The sequence below is a fragment of the Metopolophium dirhodum genome, chromosome 6, assembly GCF_019925205.1.
Source record: "Metopolophium dirhodum isolate CAU chromosome 6, ASM1992520v1, whole genome shotgun sequence".
In the NCBI taxonomy this organism is placed as follows: domain Eukaryota; kingdom Metazoa; phylum Arthropoda; class Insecta; order Hemiptera; family Aphididae; genus Metopolophium; species Metopolophium dirhodum.
The window spans coordinates 23325819-23344828 of record NC_083565.1 but is presented as its reverse complement, the minus strand read 5'-3'; the positions used below and the strand labels follow the sequence as shown (position 1 = coordinate 23344828).

At 31.6% G+C, this 19010-nt stretch overlaps 1 pseudogene; it reads left to right on the top strand.

The window, feature by feature from the left end:
* The first annotated feature begins 611 nt into the window (after window positions 1–611).
* Window positions 612–13824, top strand: LOC132947551 (uncharacterized; annotated as a pseudogene).
* The last annotated feature ends 5186 nt before the right edge of the window (window positions 13825–19010 follow it).

Genomic DNA, 19010 nt, shown 5'->3' with positions numbered 1-19010 from the left:
CTATCTCTGTTTATAATTATTATTTCATTCACCGTGTTATCCTTTAACTGTGCATTTATTCTTTGTTTCAATCGAAAACCGCCCCTCGTATTATAGTAAAATGTTGAGCCAATGATTTTATTGAACATTTTGTCCAAATCCAAAATGTTTCTGTGTTATTACATATTTGTAACAAACTTAGAAGCTAATATGCAGTAAGATTATAATAATACATAAAACAATATTAGTATAGGTACAGTATTTATAGTAACTCAAACTATTTTAACAAATTCTAGAACGCTTATAAATCGATATTAATCATTGATTACTGATGACCCCAATTTTCAAATCATTGTATTTGAACGGTCGGCTCAGATATACTTACAAATGTTCAAAAAATATATTGTGCTTGACAATTCACCATAAATGGTTACCATTAAAAAAAGAGGTTTTTTTCCCTACAATAAACTCCTTGAATATCTAGTAAAAAAAATAAAAATATATTAAATAATATGTTCTTTAAATACCTACCTAAACCTAATTAAAAATTCTAAAAAAATTAGAATTTTTTTAAAAGCATAGGATAAATACGTAATCATTTACCGTCATACGTCGTACGAGGCATAATATGACGGCTGAAAAAGTGTCTGGCCCTGGGCATGTCGAAGAGCGGTACAACCGGTTCAAGGTCCACTGCCTGCTCCATGAACGGCGATTTCTCCCCGGCGACAGTAACGATAAGGGTGACGTCGGCCCTCCACCACCGCCGACACATCACGCTGCTCTCGTTGCCGTTACCGATACAGTGGGCGCCGCCAGCTTTTCGGTTACGCGCCAAGCAGTCGACCTTCCACGATTCCGCCGTCGTCGGATCCGTAGACGAAGACGACCGGCCCGTAGAGCTCACTCACCGTTCGACAGTCGCCGATGACGGAGATGACGGCAACAACAACGAGACAACCACGTGGAAGACCACTTACTAACCTAACCTAACCAAGTTACGACCGCTGCAGCAGAGGGACGCATCCGCAACGCCTCTCGACCCCTGCAAATGGACCACACACCGCCAAAACTTGGCGGGTCGTGTCCGCTCTCGGCACCCGACGACGAGGCGGTGTATTATAGTCTATATATTATGAACGATGATACTATACCAAGACATGGCAAGCCACTTGAGAAGAACTATAACCACCGATCGCAAACATACCCAAAACAAATATAAGCAAACCGCATTATCCTCTCCCCGATATTCCTTGTCGTTCGGACATTATTACCACCAGAGTAAGAATCGGACACATCAACCTCACCCTGCAGATCCATCTTATTAAGCTCGAAGTAAAACTAAACTGCAACTAATGTGACGAACTTCTCAGGATAACGCCGAGACACATCTTACACAACCCGTCCACAGTGCACGAAGGCTCTCGGGGAATAAAACACCCTCCTCGTATAGGACTTTTTTAAGACCATGCAGTATTGATACCAAAATATAATATTATGATATAAGTAGTTCCTAAAAGTTCAATTACAGTTCCTGTTCTATTCAACTGTTACATAGCAGATCATTCACTTTTTCTAACACTTTTATCTTTGAATATATCGGACGATATTTTCACAGTTCACCTAAATCCAACCACTACAACCAACTATAATCTCATGTCTTTCGTATTGATACCTGGTATCAAAACTGGAATATTTAAATTAACGAAAGACAATCCGGCCACATCACTTTTACTCCCAAACACGAAATGGGTCCCCAAATTACATATAGCACAATATCATAATTTCAACATCGCTGTACACACAATACTATGGTAGGTATACAATTCGACAAAAAAATTGCTAGAGCTTTCCATAGTCCATACTCCATACCCACAACACAAAACTCGAGCTAAATTCTTGTCTTCATATCCTTAGATAAATCTTTGACGAAAAATCAAAACATTCACTCCACACTAAATTGAATCTAAGAAAGGTCAAATTTGGGGCCACAAAAAATTCAAATCTATACAAAATACTAGCAACTCACTTTACCTTTAAACACTACACTATGACAAAAAAAAAAATGATCACAGTATCTTTAAGCCACTATCGAGTTCTACATGTGTTAAGTTAACTCACTCTAAGATCACCCAAACATCCTGGCAAAAAATTTAACCAAACTAATATGCCGGTAATCCACCAAAAAGACTGAAAAGATGATGGTGCCGTCGTGATCTACTCCCCATCCAATCCAACCCTATAATCACAACCTAGGAGTGTCGTCAGTAAATGGCGCCTTCCCTCAAATCGTCCACCTCAACTTAATTTTATAATATGACTTAAGTGCATTGTACAAAAATTGTAGAAATTCTTCGAAAACGGGTTTAAACGTTTATTTAAATAAAATCTCCATATTCCATCGTCCAAGTCCGTTCGTTTACTTGCACATCGCGCATATATAAACAATGAGTTATGTCTTCGTAATAATTTTCTAAAATGTCTTTCCGACTCTACAACAATAAACGAACGTAAACTTATAGTGACTCAAAACGAAAATACTCACTATTATAATATTATAATATGCACTCTGTGTGTATTTGTTCGTATATATACCTACTATATAGGTACCTCAAGCAGGAATATATTGTTGGATTACGCTGGTCATGGACTGTATTGTATGTACACTGTATATATACGGTTGTAAGTGGCAATATCCTCTGCCCACCCACGTCCACTTAATACGTACCGACACGGTGCACGATTTATTGGTTTATTTTAATTTTAACCTTTTTTTATAAACTCTTGTAACTGATGACGTTTACAGCGATGACCTCTGCGTTAGTACGGTCACGTGTTATTTTTAGTACATATAAATAAACATTATACCATGGTATATATTAGATAGGTATCTGCTACTATACATATTATATAGATGAATTTTTAAATTTCATTATCTGAATCGCAGCACATCATTGTTCAAGATTCGCGTAATGGAAATGCGCATAAACGTAAATGCGTATAGCAAAAATTAAAATTTTTACTCGTTATATTAAATCGCTATACAATCATGGTATTTTATGAGATATCGTGATCGTAATATTCGTTAATCGTCGTAGTTGAAAATGTTTAACTACTTGTACGTTTTGAGCCGTAAACAATATTAAATATTAATCATTTGCGGCGAAGATCGGACGGAATGAAATTTGCTCGTGAAATAATTATCGGTTATTATTTATACAATTATTAACGTCGACTGCAGGACTCGGACGGCAGAAGGCCGCCACTACGCGGCTCGTCGAGGTTATGTGTGTTGTACCTCTGTACAATATATTATTATTATTATTGTCCATCATGTGCGCTTTTTCGGGCGATGAATTTATGAAACAAACGCGCAATTGTAAACATGGGTGTACCTACGTCCTAAACGCGCGTGTGATGCGATTCAATATAAAGACATTGACCTGAGGGGACGGATCGGATTGACCTATCGAATTAGTGACTTTTTTTTTTTATCGTTTATAATTCGTTTGTATACCCATCGACGACGGCGGCTGCACATTAATCAAAATTCGAATTGACACGCGGCAATAAGCGGAGATATAGATAAACATTAGTCCGCACACACACACACACACACACACACACACACACACACACACATACGCGTGTAAAGATGGTTCACAAGATACACGTCCCAAACCATACTTTATTCACAGTGCCAAAAATGAAATGAAATCTTCGACGACACTTTGCGCGGTACGAACCATTAGCCGGATGAGATCGTATACATAGTCGATTTTCATCAAATGGTGAACATCAATGCTATTATCACAATTGTATAGTTTCTAAAGTAACGTATTCACTATTCATTTTTGATAAGCAAAAAAAAAAAGGTTAAGTGGCCTAGAAAATTGACAGTCTGTGTAGGCGGTACTCGGATTTAAAAATGTTGAAAACCGCTGCTCTTGAAGTAGACTTATGACGGTTCGAGGACTTCAATGGCAAAGCGTGTGCAGTACACACAATTCTGCATTTGAAAATAATCATTCCCTATCCTCTAAAACGTTTTTTTTTTTTTTATTTTAAATTTAATTATAAAATTACTTATGGTTTATTGTCATTTATATTTTTAAGTATGACATTTTGTTGGTAATATGAATATCGAATTCCCGAGGACTAATATTGTATACACCTCTGTCGGTTGGGTGTACTTACAAAACGTAGTATAGGTAATACGCTTCATATTTTAAAATAACAAACCGAGGTATATCAACTCGGAACTATTAATCATCGCATTGTACGCTGTACATTTACAAATGCATTTCACATTTTGAACAAAATCGTCGTACAACTTTGATTTGTAGAAAAATAAATTCTCGTACTAATATATAATATTATGAATAACTTGAAGGGAAAAAAAACGATTAAATCAAACATAATACGCATTATTATCATATTATATTCCTCGTCATAAATAAACGACTAAACGATTTATACCACTTTGCGAAAAAAAAAAATAATAATAATAATAAATAAAAGGAATTCCACTTCGAAGCTGAATGATTAATCTGCAGCAGCTCTTTGAAATATATATATTTTTAAACCGTCCATATAAGTAGGTATTATACCATGGTGTGCCGCGGTGAAATAATGTACACATAATAGGCAACGAGTAAGTATAATATATAGTGGTATCATAACCGGTGGGAGATTTGCCCGGGAAAAAAAACACACAAAATTTGATGGAATAATATTGATCGACTGATATTTTTCTCGCTACCGCCGCCGCCGCCGCCGCCGCCGTACAATGTGTAGGCGCTATAATATTGTATTATAATATTTTGTTCTTCCGCAGTAAGTATTCGGGACGAGAACAATATTATCGTTATGCCTAATAATATCGTACTTGACCACGTGATTTATTTTTCGCGGCCGATAGCCCCGGGGACGAGGCGCAGTTTTTTATGTGCCTATATAATGTATAGGTTGCGTGAACGTGATATTTTTATTCCAAACGAAAATAATGAACAAATAAAAAAAAAATTTTGTACTCAATTACGCCGCACATGCGCTGGACATGTATTAATATCCGGACATAACGACATTGTTTCGACGAGTACAATATAATATAATATTACTGCGCACGACCGTCGTATTTGAAATAACACTTAACTATTTCAGTAGTACCTAAACGTCGTATAGCGATAGTTATAGATCGCGTCGGTAACAAGCAAAAACTAATATTTTCATGTACAATAGGTACCTACGTGTCATTACCTATATACAGAACTCGTAGTTATTTTTTCTAAAAATTCGTTAATCACAATAAAATAGGTACGATCTCAAATAATGATTACACAGGGTGATTTTTTAAGATGTAAACACATCTTCTCGATTAAGTAATTATAGATATATGGTGGTCTGCATGTAGTGGCGCCGAATGAAATTAAAACTGACGATTTGACCCACACCTTCCAATTTACCACCACCCTCTTAAAACGACTGTGAAGCTGGCTTAAAAATTGTATATAAATAATTTAACGACATTCATTTTGTGTTTAATAAAGTTATAACAGAAAGTCTATTACAGTCTATACTTCTATACTTTTATCCACCAGATTTTCAACACAGTTTAATTGAACTATACCTACCTGAAGTACGTGTACGGCACCACTGTATTTATATTATATTCATAGCCATGTAAGTATTTCAGTGGCAAATACCGACTCTGAAGTATGGGCATGGTGTCATAATATATTATAGTATAATATATACATTTATAGTTTATACCAAGGTTAAATATAAAAAAATGGTTTTACTTTTAATTTTTTAATGAAATACTTAGTAGGTATTTAAAGATTATACGAACGGAGTATTAAAGTCGACCAACATAATTTCGCATATTTCTCCACGCTCAACTCAACTCAACTCAATCCGTCCAAGTTTTAAATACCATGTGCAGTACTATGTATATTGTATGGGTTCGGGGAATTGGAGCATTCGCATATTATGTTTTTTTGGATAGTTCAATAAATTATAAAAATAAAAATCTCGTTTGGAATACCTACAAATATAATCTAAATCCAAAATTGTATTAAGCATAATTCCAGGTTTTTAATTATTAGAACATGTTATTTGCGTATGATCTAGAATTGTAGTGCTTTTACTTTAACTATTATTATTCTACAAAAAAAAAATTTAATATACAAATTTAAATTCCCATATTTTACCAAAATTGTGTAAATATCGTGTGCATTCCACGTGGTATAATAACCTTGTGCTCCTCGCAGCCGATGCCAATCTCTATCGGCTTATGATTTAGATATTATTCAAGGATCTGATGACATTGATACGGAAGCGGTATCATAAATTAATATTATAAAAAACAGAAAAATGAATATTAGGTACCTACTAATAGATATAAAATAAAAGTTTCAATGATTCAGTTTTAACTGGTTTTTGTTTTAGTGCATTTTTTTATTTTATTGCATGCATAATACATATTGTTATTACATAACGAAACAACTATTGTTAAGCATATGATATCGAGTTGGAAGAAGAAAATAATCACTTAATTTAATTACACAGTGTAAACCGTTTCGTAACTTTGTTGAACGAATATATTGGTTAAATATTTTATAGTATAATATTGTTACGAATTATTATGAATTATAATCATTACGACAATCATACAAATCATGTATTATGATCACATTGTTTTGTAAACCACGGTCATTATAATTCGGTTTTAAAAACTTTACTTTTGTGTGTCAATTAAAAAATACCAATGTTACCTATCGTCATGCCCGTTGTAGTATGAACAAATAAATCATAATAAGAAAATATTATGTAGGCAGGAAAATTAACACTGTATTTAATTGATTGATTGACGAACGAGAAAAAAAAAACGAACGACCGACATGTGTAAATAATTCCCACCTCCAACACTACAATGGATGTAGGTACACTAATAATTTTATTCTGATGATTTACCGCTTAATATTATTACAGTTGGTAGATAGGTACACTGTAAGCAACTGCAATGGTGCATTTTTTTTAAGGTCAATTTTATGTTATTCATGGATGTTATTACTAACGTATAGAAAAGGTATTATAATACATTGTACATGATGTGTTATGCTGAAATATAGTATAGTTGATGCGCGCCTGCGCAGTTTGCACTCATACTTTGCATAATAATCTACTTATCATATTACGATTATGTGACTTAATTGACGACGTATGGACTTTTTGTCGAAATTCGATTTTTCTAACTAGTTTTAGAGTTACACCAAAAACCAAAATCGATTTTGTGGAAAACCAATTTTGAGTAAAAATTCCCGTTTTTCCTTAATTTTTCTTTTGTTTTTCACGGCGCTTTTGAAAATTACTGAGAAATCATTACTTTTAACCTTCAAAGTACAAACTAGATTCACTTTCCTATCAGAAAAGATACTGTTGATGAAAATCTAAGCATTTTTATCGAAGTTATGTTCCAGTTTTATTAAAGTTAAGTTCCAGTTAAATTAAAATTAAATTCCATATAAGTTTTATTAAAGTTAAGTTCAAGTTAAAATAAGTGAAGTTCCATAAAAGTTACAGTTAAGTTCTATTAAAGTTAAGTTAACTTGAGAATTGAACATTGTTTCAGTAAAATTTAACAAAGTAATTTTGTCGAATAACAATATACTTATATACTTGTATACAATAGTAATATAATGTAATTACTACCATCGATGAGTTATTACATTTAGGTAAACCGAAAAACAAAGATCTTGAAAAACCCTAAGCCCTGCATATCTAATAAAGACGCTGTGTGCCAGTACGGCGTCGTTACGGCACCCGGCACCCGGACGGAGAATTTGGTTTTGCGTAAGAGGGAGAGGGGTACAAATTTTTTTATGAAGGGTGCAAATGGGTGCAAATCGGGTACAAAAAAATGAGATATGTTAGGGGGGTTTTGCCGATTTATGAATGCCAAGACGACGCACCTCGGTACCTATCTTATGAGGGACACATCCCGTTGCCCAAATATCCATCTTTGAATTGTACCAACCTCGTGTTAAGCATTCAAGTAAGCGGTATTCATGGTTATGTGTGTAACAAAATAGTTGACGATAATATGCAGTAAATATTTTGAAAAAAAATTATGTAGGACACATAGTGGCATGACACGTGGTTCCAAAATCACAAATCTTTTATAACTTCTCCCGCGATCGAAGCAAAGTATTTTCTAGCTTGAAATCCCTATGGATGAAGCCATTCTCTTGCAAATAGGTACCTTAAGCATTTACAAAACGATCTAATAAAGAATAATTATTATTATTATAGTTTGTTACAACAATTATACATTTATACCCTCCAACATTTGATACATATAAGTTTTAAATCTATATTCTGATAGTGAACACTTCTCCGTTTTGCAAAATATCATTTAATGATTTAATCAATAAATAAATAGAAATTTTCTTTCATCAATCCTGACACTAAAATAACTTTTATATTAATAAGAACGCCCGTTTTTCTCATCGATACAATAACTTCGGATATATCCTTCCATGTATAGCTATATTTTTGTTTCAATATTTTCGTTGCATATTCTCGTCCACTGTTTTGTTGCACACATAACCACTTACAGAAGACGTGCATTAGCAAATTTTTCTCTTTAGTTCAAATTCAGAATAAAAATTATTAGAATTGTCTCTAGTAGATAGTACATTAGGTGACATTATAGGTCCAATAAGACTAAAAATGTAAATTAAGTATAGGCATTTGTATTAAATATGTACAATAATTCACCAAAATAAACATCAATGTAATACAATTAATGTATTTTGAACAAAATTAAAACGATAATAATACATTAATAACAAACATACTATTTAGCCAGCATATTACCTATTATTTATTATAATATTAAATATGAATAACTTGTCTGTGTACGTTTTATATTATGTTTGTGGCCAGAAAACATGAATATAATTACGTACCTATACTCCATAGGTACTTAGATAATATTTTGGGGTGGGGCAAAATCGAATATATACTTATTATAATTAGTTCCATTCATGACTACATAACACTATAGACACTTGTGTGGACACAATAGCATCCCTCCCCCTCCCCCGGTCATTGACATTTTTCCCATAATAAATGTATTATTTATATACTAAAATTGTAAAAACATGGTTTAGTTTATACTTAACCCCCTCCCCCCGAATTGAATTCACCAATGGAGACAATTATATCAAACAGAAAACTAAACTTGAGGTTAGACATAACCAAAAGTATATATAAATTATAAGTATTACACTATTACCTAATCATAAGCAGATTAGCAGGAAAGTTGAACATATAATTTTTACCTGAAAAAATAGGATTAAAAGACTTTTGGTTTTTAGTATATTAAAGAAACTGATTTTTAAGTTGAGCAAACCATTGAAATCAGGACAATCAGTCAATCCAGAAAATAACTTATGAAGAAAATTGAAGAGCATTTGCGAGCGCCTGTCTTTAAGAAAAATACGATTTAAAGAATTTAAAATATTATCGTACAAACTATATTATGTTGCATTTAAATGACATAAAACGGAAAAAGTTATTTTGTACAGATTCAATAAGTTCACTCTGTTTTAATGTATTATTAATCCAAATTAATGGACAATATATTCAAAGTTAAAATGAAGTATGAACTAATGAACAATACACAACGTTTAAAGCAATATGATCATGAAAATATTTACAATTTTCTACGGTAAAGACTGGTGGACGACAACCAAATAACGCGTAGAATTTAAAAACATTTTAATCCCTTTCGAATCTTGTATATACTATTGACAACTCACAATAATATTCACAAACGATTTTTTTCCTCTATGTCGTTCATAGGTACCTTTATTGCCTTTTTGACTATTTCACCCCTATAATGTAATATTATGTTTTATTATTTTTGTGATTTACATGTATTTACATATTTTATATTGAATTAGCCGACGGAGTTCAGTTTGATTACAGTGTACCGACCGCTTTTGTATCGTATCGTATAATATAGTTTATAGCTGCAGAGCAGGTGTGAGTATATTGTGTGTGTATACCTGCAATGGAGTGAGACTTTCAAACATTTTATCGCCTTCCGACGACGGCGTCTGCAGCAGATTTTCGCAACGTTGTAATAATAATAATAATAATGCAATAATTATAATAATTATTAATCAACTATCGGTGAATTTCGATTTTTGCCTCGGGTTCGGTCGTCGATAAATCATTCGCGGAGAAAAATCGTATATGATATACACCGCCGCCGTCACACATATATAGGTGACTTTCCGCATACCCATATAATATTGGTATAGATTATATTATCCAATATTTTTTAATATTAATACAATTTTTTTATGCGGACGGGCACACTATAGCCGTACAGCAGGCCACATTGCAGACATCGTGTACAATAATAATAATAATAATAATAATATATAGGCAGGTACATCATCGTATATAATATTAAAAATTATTATAGCATAGTGCGACCGGACGACAAGCACCGCAGCACACATCGCGCACGCGTGTGCGAAATATTAAAATAACATAAATTATACGAAGAATAACTATATCTTCGGTGCGCGTCTGATAAATAATTATAATCGTATATCATATTGTTACGGGTGGGTACGAAGCGAGAAAATGCCACGGTTACCCATACCAGCTGTCCGGTATATACCGCGATATGGCTGGTACGCGGCGTATATAATATGAGAGATCATTTCCGGTGTGAAAAGTTGCACGGGCACATCGTGGTCCCGCACGCGTGCAACAGGCGTTCGGAAATAGTAATAATAATAATAATAATAATAATACGAGTAGGTATAATAATATGTTCATTATCTCGGGGCAATAAACAATAAAATATGTAACGCTCGGCCAATAAGTCGGCAATAATATAGTAAAATAAAGCGTCGAGAAATCATATTATATACACATATTACAGCACGACGACGTATAATATCATATTGTCTTCCGGCGGACATCATAATATTATACCGATAGTGATCTTTTAATTGTTGAACAGTCATTATTTCAAAAAGTATGAAATATGTTTTTGAAAACAAATTTTTCACATGCAGGTTTCTATAGTCGTTGAAAACTAAATTTTTACTCTCAACGTTTTTTAAAATTTTTTTTGACTTTTGAATGACAATATCCACTTTTCATTTCGTATTTCAAAGCAGTTTATTTTTTCCGAGTATTTTGATACATGAAAATCGAATTTAGAACGAGTAAACCATGTATACGTAAGACGAGAATATTTTATTGTACAATGACAATAGCAAAATTTAAATAATACCCAATGTAAGTATACTAAAATATGGTGATATCACCGAACTACAACTACGGATTATAAAAATTAACAATATACCATATAAATAATTGATAACAGCTAAATGGCGGATGGTGCATTTGATAGTTTAATACACTTCGTATTCTGCCTGCTTATGTTATTTTGAATTTATTGATGTGAACAAAAAGTTAAACATTTAAACTTATTACTTGTGGTATAAAAGAGTTTATGCGCAAAGTGACATAGAATCAGCAATAATTTAAATAAAAATGATATCTATAAATTACCTGCTTAATATCTAAAAGGGCACTTCTATTTACACTACTCCTAGACCACTCGGGTAAATCACAAAAAACTGTGGAAGGAATTGAGCACAAACGAAGGGATTTGCTGCAAAAACCAGCACAAGCAAACGGCTTTGGTCCGGATTCGATATTCAATGTTTGCAATAATTAGCATGTCCCCGGCACCGCCCATGAGTAAATCGCGAATAACTCTGGAAGGGATTGAGCTCAAACAAAGGGATTTGCTGCACAAACCGCATTATAAATTATAATATTTAAATACTATTTGTTATGACTGGAAGTCTTCCTCTTTATTTTATTGAATTCGCGACTATATTTATACTTTACATAAGTATGGTGTATATTTAATGCACCACAATAGCAAATAATTAATATAACCGGCCTTCGAGAAGTGTGGCGGTGCCTAGTGGTATTCGTGTTAACTAAATTTGTGCCGTCAAAAATCGTGCCACTTTTTTCACGGAGTGTTATCACCTTCTCTTCTCTACATCGTGTTATAAATATTATTTAGTTACAATAATAGTACGATCATTCCATTTCCTGGGAAAATAACCTAGTTTTGCTATAAATAGTCGAAAACAATACCTAATATGGTAATGTGTCAACCGTAACACTCGTATTCCATTAATGTCAATGATTATACCTAGAACTCTTGGACTATATAAATATATAATTAATAATTGATAAATAACCATCGTTAATATTTGTGTTAAAGAAAATTTCAATTTTTCACGTTTTTGTGAAATACTTCATACTTCAAACACTAATCATATAGGAATGAAATGAACATAGAATATGCGGTTAATCCCATGTTCTTAGTAACTTCATACTTTCATTTATTTCGATTTTAATTTAATACAAATAAAACCTCAACAACAGCTAATTTATAAATTATTTGATGAGTTTAACTTGAAGTAACAAAAAAAAAGAAAAAAAATTAATGATTATTGTTTGTACCTAGGTGATGTGCATCTAAATGACATGGTATGGTGTTATAAAAAATATCCCCACGTGGTAGAGAAGGATGGCAGATCTCCATCATATGGAAAAACAAACATATTTAATGGCGTGTGGTGCTAACTATCCGATGAGTGGTGACCGGTCAAAATATTTCCGCAAAAATATCTACGATACAAAATAACCTCTAGTCAAATATATCTCTGATTTAAAATATCTCCAGTACAAAATATCTCTAATGGAAATATCTCCCATGAAAATATTTAATGTTTATTATTACAAGTACAAACTAAATTATATTAAAATCGACTGTATTTATAATAGAGTGAGTTTTACGTGTCTACAATAATGTTTGCGATACAAACATAAAATATTTCACAAAAAATAAAAACTTATCACAAAAAATATATATCAAATTACAATTTAAGGTTGTGGACGATTGAGTAATGTAATAAAATTAAACAAAAATTAAATAAATAAATATAAAATCCAATCAAGATAATATATTGAGTTGTATATTACGTTAATTTATGATGTTTTAGGGGAATTGTAGAGGAATATACATTTACATATAAATCCGGGTCTTAATAATTAACAATAGGTACATTATTATACACGCATTTTCCCAAATAAATATAGTATAATAATATGTTGATTAAAAAATATAATAAAAATCGTCATAGCGCATTGCACAAGAAAGTATAATATAATAATATGGTGATTAAAAAAAATATAAAACAATCGCATAATAGAAATTTTATATTTTATGCGGTTTATTTCTATTACTTAAAAACTTAACATCATCGTGTTGATTAATTTTGTTCGTTGTATAATCTGAAATTTGTTCATTTATGAAATCTTCTTTTTACTGATTTTGGGTTTTTCGTTACTAATTGTGGTTCTTATTTTAATATATGTATTTACTTGAAAAAGTTTGAGAATTTCAATAATTTTAAAAATATGTGGATGTTGGTGATAAAAATTTGATTTAAAATCTGAATGAAAACTTTCACGTGCGTTTGTCGTATGGACTCTTGCCGCGCCCACATTTTCGGAGGACAAATTGATTCATTTGATATATAATTGTCTATCAAATAATCACACAATTCTGTTATAGCTGTATTTTTAGGTTTGTCTGCCATAAAATATTCTGTAAAACATTCTGCCACTTCCTCTGGATTGAGAAAAGAAAGTCCAAAAATATGTACCAATCATTTTCCTACATCGTCATTAAATTTTGCAGAATTAAACTGTGGTGCGTAACCTAAATTTTGAATTTTGCGATACCAAGCTTGGCCCAAATGAAAACGACAACCAAACACCTGTTTCCGGAAAAATTTCAAAAACAGCTTTTTATAATAATTTTGTGTGTTATAATTTAGCATTATATTACCTTTGTTATCTTCTACTACCTAGTGCTATAATCAAATACTTACTTTATATTCAAGGAACACTGTCCGTTAGTTGTTAATAAATAAATAAATATATTAATACATAATAATATAATAACAAGATTATAGATAGAATTATAAATATAATTATACTTACAAGTTATATCTGATCTGCATCTTATGTACTAAAATTATAAATAATCGATTATAATTATACAATTGTTTAAAATGTAGATATTTAATTATTATGAATTAAATTGTTTTATTCAATCATACCTGTTTATTTGTTTAAAAATGTCAATTTCCAAGTTATTATTGGATTCTACATAAAAGCAAAAAGTCGCAAAAAAAAAAATATAACCAACACAAAAAAAAACCCGGTAAGCGGGAAACGCTCTGCTATAGGTAGTTAATTATAGGTAATAATTTCTCAAGGAACAATTTTCTTATTTTGGTGCAATTAAAAACTGTTAACAGTGGATAAACTTTAAACATTAATCGAATATTTATATTAGTATTTTCTATATGCCATACAATTTACATTAATATATTTTGACCTTTTTGAGCTATTTATAGGCATTAGAAATATTATTTTGACAAAATGTTATCAACCCGTTTTATATTGAAAATTACCTATTGTATTTTAAATCTCCTTTCTTTAACTAATGGATATTAATAAATATTTAAAGACTGTAAAAAAGATAAATTAATAAAACAAAAGTCACTCAAGTTAAAATGTAAACAATAAAAATGCGAGTAAGTGGGTGTAACTCTGCTGTACAACACATAACAATAAGTGGTTCACTATAATGAATGGTGTGGAATTTTAACACAATGATATAATTTGTAAAATTTTCAATTTGATAAATGTTGTCAAAATTTAAACTTTAAATGCTTAAAAAAAATCTTGCCTATGTATTTTTAAAGTATTTAAACTGATATTGCTACAATCATTGAGGAGCCTTATATTAGATTTTGAAATCTTAGATATAAAAAAAAAAATTTTATGAATTTCTAACTCAAAATAATTTGCAAATTAACATGATTTTATGAATTTTGTCGAAATTTAATCTTCAGACGCTCATAAAAATGTATTAACTATTTTGTAGTTGAAGATGTATAAAATGTTCAATTTTAGATTCTGAGTGGATTGATTTTACAATGTGTGTTTTTTTTTTATTTTTATTTTTTTCATTTTTTTATTTTTGTGTCTGTGTACATGATAAGTAGTCGAAATAATGATTGGATTATCAACTTCAGTATATTTTGTTCGATGGGAAAGTGAATATCGTTGGTGCATTGGGAGGTCAAAATTTTAAATTTTAAAACGCTTTAATATTTTATTAATTCAAATGTGTGAAAGTCACCACAGCTCATTATTAAATCGCAGTTGTGATTCGCCAACTTAATTATTATCATGTGTAAGCACAAAGTTTATTTATTATAAAATAGGTATAGAGTTTTTCTTCTTGTTAAATTATTATTTAAATAAAATGGGCACCTATCAAAACCTTAAATATTTTATTATTTCAAATGTGTGAAAGTCACCACAGCTCATTATTAAATCACACCACAGCTCATTATTAAATCGCACCACGGCTCATTATTAAATCTCAGTTGTGATTCGCCAACCTAATTAATTATGATCATGCGTACGTAAGCACAAAGTTTATTATTATAAAATATGTAAAGAGTTTGTTAAATTATTATTTATATAAAATGGGTACAAATCAAAAGGGTTGTTGACGAGTTGCCCCCCCCCACGACTATTATCGGTGTTTTAAAAATATACCAGTTGCCCTCAACCAAATGTACTAATTGCCCCCAACTGAATGTACCAGTTGCCCTTACATGTTAATAATATATACACGATTACAATATATAGCCCGTAAATTAGGGGAGGTAAATTTACAAATAATAAATACAATTATGTATAAAAATAAAGTAAAATAATATAAAATGATAAAATAAAATTTTGATTTTTACAATATATATAATGATATATTATACAAATAATATGGATAAAATGAAAATTGTAATAATAATAGCCAACTTGGTGCAAAGCGAGATGAGGTGCAGATTTCATCTACCTCAGAGTGATGACTTGGTGGAAATGTATACAATTAGGATTAAAGCCGGATTATATGGATCCAAATTCAGAAATTGGATAATATAATTATAATGACCGAAAATTAAGTGAAGCCATTTTCCAATTTCTGAATTTGGATCCATATAATCCGGCTTTAATCCTAATTGTATGCGTTTCCACCAAGTCATCACTCTGAGTTAGATGAAATCTGCACCTCATCTCGCTTTGCACCAAGTTGGCTATTATTATTACAATTTTCATTTTATCCATATTATTTGTATAATATATCATTATATATATTGTAAAAATCAAAATTTTATTTTATCATTTTATACTATTTTACTTTATTTTTATACATAATTGTATTTATTATTTGTAAATTTACCTCCCCTAATTTACGGGCTATATATTGTAATCGTGTATATATTAACATGTAAGGGCAACTGGTACATTTGGTTGAGGGCAACTGGTATATTTGTAAAACACCGATAATCGTCAACAACTCTTTTGATTTGCGCCCATTTTATTTAAATAATAATTTAACAAGATTAAAAACTCTTTTCATATTTTATAATAATAAACTTTGTGCTTACGCATGATCATAATTAATTAGGTTGGCGAATCACAACTGAGATTTAATAATGAGCCGTGGTGCGATTTAATAATGTGTTGTGGTGCGATTTAATAATGAGCCGGGTGACTTTCATACATTTGAAATAATAAAATATTAAAGGTTTTGATTGGTGCCCATTTTATTTAAATAATAATTTAACAAGAAGAAAAACTCTTTACATATTTTATAATAAATAAACTTTTTGCTTACGCATAATAATAATTAATTAAATTGGCGAATCGCAACTGCGATTTGATAACGAGCCGTGGTGACTCACACATTTGAAAAAATAAAATACTAAAGCGTTTTGATTTGTGCCTATTATAATAATTTAACAAGAAGAAAAAACTCTTCACTTTGAACGCGAATGCGTCTGGAAAAATATAATGGTAAAATACCCTTACACACGTTGGCAAACAAAACGAACAAGACAAACGTATATAAATATAATAATATAGAAACAACATTATAATAATTTAGTCTTTTATGGACCTAAAAATAAGAAAAACGCTCAAACAAATAAGCAATTGCTTAAGGAGGTTTGAAAAAACAAGAATTGAAAACCATAATTGAACATAGTAAATAAATGAATATGAGTTATTGGGTTAATGATGATAATATGATAATGTTAATAATGATCGAAAAATACTAGCATATAAATTACCGTTAAATACGGTTAAATTATAAAATATTATGTTTGGCTTGATGAAGGTGCGCCAAAAATACGAAGCCTTATATTTTAATCCTTGGTCCTACAGTCATGATATTATATTATAAATGTACTTATTTCGCGTAACGACCAACTTTTAACTCGTCGCAATTGTCCACATTTCGACACACCAATGACTCTAAACTTGAAGATTTGACCAAGTCGAAAAATTCGACTCCACCGAACGTGTCCGGTGCCCACATGTGTTTGGTGGTGAGACTATTTGTCAATATTGCGTTAACGATAAAGCTGTTTGACAGGACTTTGGCCGTGGGTAGAATTCCGGAACTGGATTTTTCCGTCAACACGCCGGTTAACAACTCCACTTTCTCCACGGTACTATATAATTTTTCCAATTCGATTGCGGTTTCGACGTTGCCGGTCAGATCGAAAAAGGTGTTATAAGCAGGCAGCCCTAACCGTCTTCTGTAGTCATTGAAACCCTGCAAACATTGTTCTCTCGAGAGTGTCATTAGTGTCTTGGTAAGCTGTCCAGTCAAGGAGCCGTCATCGTGGGCCGTGGCCATGCGCATCTTTGAACTCATCATTAATTGCAGGGCGTCTTTTAAACCAGCTTCCGAAACTTGGCTAAAAGTATAGTAAAATCGAATCGTATACACGTATATAATAGGTATGTGAATGTTGTTGAAATCGCTTATTTTTGTGCCAATTTTTCGCAGTTCAATAAAAATTAAAAATTATATATTTTAGTCGCTATTTTAATAATTATAATATCAGCAAAATTTACTTCACGGGAAAAAATCTCACGCATTATTGATACGTCGAAATTTGATAGTTTGTTTTTTATCTGAAAGATAATTTTATCTGGGATCAAATCCCGAATTTTTATTTTACTTTAAACATTGCTGGACAAACACGTTTGAAAAATAACAAATATTGTGCATTATTCAAATGCCTATTTTAGCTTCTATAATAATATTACAGTTTTGAAAATCGGGTTTTGATCGGAAATCAAAAATGTTCTCTTCTTTTAAATAATAAACAAAATATTAACGAAATCCAAACAGGGAGGGAGAGTTTTGCTCATAAGACATGTTTTTGTATACTAAAAATGCATCAGCACCTAAGTTCTAAATTTAAATCATTAACTACCGTGTTTTGGTGCATGCAAATAGCTTTTTATACACTATATTATATAACCCTGTTCGGGCTGCTCTGTAAATAACTGATCAAACATAATATTCGTAAGGGCCAAAATGTAAAGTGGACGTTTCTTAAGTTATTATTGATGTATCCATAAAAAGTCTCAGACTGACCTGGTGTTACTATAGGATGTCAAATTAGTTGAACTGTATTGAAATTTTTCCGGCAGATTTGATATAGCCATCATAAAGTTGAGTTCAATTGGTTTTCCGGTACCACGGATGTTTTCCATTTGACAATCGTACATTTCCGGTCTGAGTTCCAAATTGAGGATTTCGGTCATCATTACGTTCATCATTTGACCGGTTACTATCTTCCTGGCCTTGGTATATAACTCTTCGTGTGTCCACATTGGCCATTTCTGTGACAACTCGTCGCATAATCGGTTATGTTCACGTGCCCAGAGGGTCGACAGCACGTGAAACATTGTACTCGTGTTCAACATCTCAGCCCGTTTGAATGTCCGGGCGATCATTCTGCTGA